The sequence below is a fragment of the Mus pahari genome, chromosome 17 (genome assembly GCF_900095145.1).
Source record: "Mus pahari chromosome 17, PAHARI_EIJ_v1.1, whole genome shotgun sequence".
NCBI lineage: Eukaryota > Metazoa > Chordata > Mammalia > Rodentia > Muridae > Mus > Mus pahari.
The window spans coordinates 20,651,741-20,657,274 of record NC_034606.1 but is presented as its reverse complement, the minus strand read 5'-3'; positions in this window follow the sequence as shown (position 1 = coordinate 20,657,274).

Sequence of the window (5,534 nt, the reverse complement as noted above, 5' to 3'; positions counted from 1 at the left end):
TGGCAAACACAGAAGTGGATGCTCACAGTCAGCTATTGGATGGAACACAGGGCCCCCAATGGAGGAGCTAGAGAAAGTACCCAAGGAGCTGAAGGATGAAACAATATGAACTAACCATATGTAATGGGGTCTGTTGCCCTGTTCTGGTATGTGAAGATAGCTACAGAAGTCATATATATATATATATATCAAACAAATCTTAAGAAAAAAAGAGTAGTTTGAATCCCCATGAGATTCCCTTGGAGGAAACTAGGTTTTCATTTGCAAGCAGTTATCAGTTGTTTTAGAGACAAAACTATGAGCTACACTGGTGACTATTTTGTGTGCACTTGAAAAAAAGTGTTTACTCATTTTAAAAATGGAAATACTTATTAAATGGACTCAAGGGATTTTTTTTAAAGAATAAATGATGTAATGTTTATAAGAATTTAAGGATCATTGCATATGGGAAACACCAAAATAAAACAAAAAGAACCCTCTGTTTTTTTTTTTTTGTTATGATTGTTTTCTTCTCCACCCAAGAACACACTATGACTTAGCTTCCTTTTTTAGTAGTCTTTCTTCAAAGTAAACATTGACCTCATTAAAGCCCAATTTTTAGTGACTAAATTTGTTCCCAACTACAAATAGTCTTTGGTTACTGTAGCAAAGATATTTTCTAAACCATCGTTTGTTGCATATTTGATATATGTAATCTTTAAAAGTCATTATTAGTTCTCCATCCTTTCAGGCATTCGGTGGCCTTGCAGAATTTAGGGCAACATTTAACTAACTGCCAATCTGGGCACTGCACCAGATGGTTCCCTCTCATTTCATTTCTTTCTCCTTGTTCTGATGAATTGATTACATTTAATTGACTACACTTTCAGACTAGTATTAGTTATTGGTCCAGTGGCAGAGGGTTCTGCCTTCTCTAAGACTTTCATGAGAACTCCTCTAATATATTGTAACCAGGATCCTGTTGCTGTAAAGAAAATGTTTTAAATGCACATTGTTTGTTCCACTTCATTGCATTCATTTATTGTGTAGATTTGTAGAAATTACATAGATTTTCCCATTAAACTATGCTGTATCGCATCAACAGATCCTTTGGTTATTAAATAATTTTGTATTCTTGGAAAAGGCTAAGTTGGTTATAGGATAGAATGCTAAGTTGATTTCTTAGCTTTTATTTAGCATTATTGTCTCCATATTTATAAGTGAAATGTTATCTTATGCAAATGAATTAGAAAGTCCTTCCTTTTAGTTTTTGGATGTTTGTTTTGCCTGAGGATCATCTTTCCCCTAAAGTTGGGAAGGAGTCACTGTAATTTTGCTTATCTTTCAAAGAATTTGAAAAGTTTATTTTCTAACATTAAAATTAGCATATGTAATTAACATTATTCCTCATGTTACTAAATTCCTCTATATCAATACTTTAAACACACTAATGGTATTTGTGCCAAAAGACTATGTTGGTATTTTCCATAACATTTATTTTTAGTCTGTATATTTATGACCTCTTTAAACATATTAAATGTATAATACATGTGATCATTTTTTTTTTCACAGTAAACTATAGTTTTCTTTTGTGTGTGTGTATTTCCAGACAGGGTTTCTCTGTGGCTTTGGCTGCTCTGGAACCTACTCTGTAGACCAGGCTGGTCCCATAGTGATTCACTTGCCTCTGTCTTCTAAGTGCTAGGATTAAAGGCTTGTGCTACTACAGACTGCTTTCCGTGTGTGTGTGTGTGTGTGTGTGTGTGTGTGTGTGTGTGTGTGTGTCTGCCTGCCTGTCTGCTTTTATCTATCTGTCTATCTATCTATCTATCTATCTATCTATCTATCTATCTATCTATCTATCTATCTATCTATCTATCTACCAATCTATCTACCTATCTACCTACCCTCCTATCTATCTATCTATCTATCTATCTATCTATCTATCTATCTATCTATCTATCTATCTATCTATCTATCTATCTACCCATTTATCTATCTATCTATCTATCTATCTATCTATCTATCTATCTATCTATCTATCTATCTACCTATCTATCTACCTACCCATCTATCTATCTATCTATCTATCTATCTACCTATCTATCTACCTACCCACCTATCTATCTATCTATCTATCTATCTATCTATCTATCTATCTATCTATCTATCTATCTATCTATCTATCTCTTTCTCTTCCCCAACCACCCACCCCCTACCCTAGTACAGGGTTTATCTGTTTTACTCTGGTTCTGGAACTTGCTCTGTAGTCCAGGTTTTCTTTGAACTCATAGAGATCCTCCTGTCTCTGCCCCCTGAATGCTGGGATTAAAGGTGTGTACCATTACCACCAGGCTCATATATATATTTGGTCTGGGAAAAATATTTGAACTCCTATCTTCCTTTTGTTTTTCTGATACATTCTTGATGAGATGATTTATTGATTTTAAGTTTTCTGATTCATTTTTGTTTGTGTGTACATATTTCTCTATTTAAAATTCTACTGTTCTATGTTTCTATTTCAAATAGCACACAGGAACACTATTATAGTTGAATTATTTTTGTAGAATCATTGCTTTAATATGGATACTACCTGTATGTGTTTGCTTATTGTCAAAATCTTCAGGATTGTCTTAACTCTTGTCTTGTTCTGCCTGCTCTAATATTTGGGATGTCTTGTTTTGTTGAAGTACTTTTCCTTGTATTTATTTTTTTAGATAATTTTATTGTTCTTACTTTTTAAACACATACTTTCTACAGATTTACTTGGAAATTAAGTTGCTCAATTTATTTTATTAGTTTTTATTTTGAAATAATCATACCTATTGTGTGTCATGAAGCTAAAGATGGACTATTTTGCCTTATACAGTTCATTTTGAGTCCTGTTTTATTTTATAATTTTATATTATATCTAATCTATTATTATACATTATCCATAGTTTTTTTTTATTTCTTAATGTTAAATTGGTTTCTTTGTGTAAAACTCACAGAGCTTTTTAACATTTTGCATTTTCTACATATTTAAATTAACTTTTAATTATAGATTATCATGTGATATTTTCATATGTATAAATTTATGCTATATATTTATAAACAAAGTAAAACTGAAAAATTTCATTAAGGACTCCTTGTGATATTTAAAGTGTTATAATGACCCCATCCTACTCTGACTTCTGTTTTATTGCATAACTTGCTTTGATTCATTTCTTAGCTCTTTGGAGTATAACATCTGTAACTTTTCAGGAGGCCTGATTGAATTACGTATTTTGAGGAGCCTTTGCATATAAAGAAGTTCATTGCAGTTGAAGGACAGTTAATCTGGACACTGAATTTTTGGGTGACAGTTCTCTTTACGGACTGAGAAGATTGCTCAGTGGTTAATGTGCTTGCTGTGTAAGCTTAGAGATCCAAGTTTGGATCCTTAGGACCATATAAAAGGCTATTATGACAATGTCTGTCTGCAACCCCAGTCATGGAGTGGAGATGCATGCCTGCCAGGGACTTGCTCGTCAACCAGTTTTACTGAAACAGCTACCTTTTGGTTCATTGGCAGACATATCTGAAAGCCATAAGTTCGGAGATGTTATTAACAAAACATCCTGTGTCAACTTATGGTCTTGATAAGGCCCTTATTATGTAACATAGAGAGAGAAAGAGAGAAGGGGAGGGAAGAAAGGTGGGATGGAGGAGGGGAAGGAAAGAGTCGTTTTAGAGAACGTATTTATACAAAGTTGTCCTGAGTAGACACATATACTACAAATGAGTATCAAGTCATTTGGAACTTATTTGAAATCCTGCATGTGGTATCCTTGTTTGAAGATGCTTTATCGGATGCACAAGCTGTTTATGTAACTTGCCAAAGGTGAATGACTGGCAAGTTGAGAATTTAAACCCAGGGGTATTTTTTTCCAAACTCTTTGATAATAGCCACTAGGTATTTGGTGCATTAGATGGCCAGGTTCAATTTTTGTCTCTAGGTATTTACAGATGTTAAATCATTGTCTCTATCAAGTTTATAAAAGAGATCACAGAAGTAAGTTTTTTTGTAGAATGGGAAAGAATAGAAGGAACTGCCAAGTAGAGAGAGCAAACTGCATGTAGATGGCCAGAAGCATGGTCTTCATGTGGGTCTTGAACAACTGGAAGCGGGGGCTGTCCCCAAAGCTGTTGCCTGTACATGGGACATGTTTTTCTAGCTGGGCTGTCTTGTCTGTCTTCAACTGGAGAGCATGGCCCTAGCCTTGAAGAGACTTGATGTGCCAGGATGGGGGATGGGATAGCCCCACCCACTCAGAGGGAGGAGGGCATGGCAGATGAAGGAAAGCATTGTAGAAGGGAGAGGATGACCAGGAAGGGGTCAGTGCACAGAACATAAAGTGAATAAGTTAAAAAAAAAAAAAAAACAGATGTAGTGAGTTCTAGACCAGGTAAGAGACAATGAGCCATGAGAAATGTAATGTGTATTTAGAAACTAGATAAATGAGTCTGTGTGGTTAATGTTAAGCATTTTTGTGCTTTTAGAAAGGAGAAGAATTGAAAGATTTTACACAGTAGAATTGGGTAATTTCCTGTTTAGAGTTGAACAGAGCACACAGGCAGGTGAGGAACCCATTTAGAAAGATGTGAAGCCAATGGGTGATATTTACCTGGGCAAGTTTTTGACAATGGAAATGGGAAGAAAAGATAATTTCAGAAGCAAGTACAAACTGAATGTTCTATATTTCTAGATTCAAATAGTTTAATTTGAGTGTTGATGGTAGATGTGGAAGGGTGTTTCATAGTAAATTCCAAGATTCTGGGACTAAGGTTTGGATTAAGCATCTACATGAGGAAGTGGTAGTTTAATGACTTTTATCTTTCATGAAGAAATAGATAAGACAAGATTCTGAGGGTATCAGAAGAGGAAGAGTCAGAGTTTCAAGTTTTGAAATGACAATGGAAGGGAGACAGAAATGATTAAAGAGTGTGACAAGCAAGTGTTGAGCTACCAAGGGTTTAAATATTAGATTCTGACAGAGATGAACCATGCGTATTAAGGATGAAGAGTTTTGCGAGAGATGATTCTTTTGGGTTGGAGAAATTCCCTGAAGTAGGAGAGCTTGGGAGAGTTTGAGGCTGCATGAGAAATTAAGCACAAGCTGAGGTCTGGGGTTGGGTTTGATGCAATTCACACTCAGTACGGTGCTTGTGGTACCCAGGCCATAGCCAGGCACATTAAGTATATGGTTAATGACTCTAGTCTTATCTGTGTAATAACCAATAGTTTTCTTTCAACATTTGGTACTCTAGATGAAATTCTTTAGTTTAATGATTTGGATATTTTTATGTTAAAAATGTTTAAATATTCCGGGTCTCAGAACCACTTTCTGAAAAGCAAGGATATTATAACAATACCTGTCTCATAGGTATTTGTGAAGCTTCATCCAAGTTACATGCATGTAGTGCTTAGCTTCTGACGTAGTAGTCAGTCAATATCTATTAACAATAGACTTATTAAGTATTTATTGCTATGGGCATTCTTCCAACCTGTGAGTTTGTCTGTTTATATTGGCTGC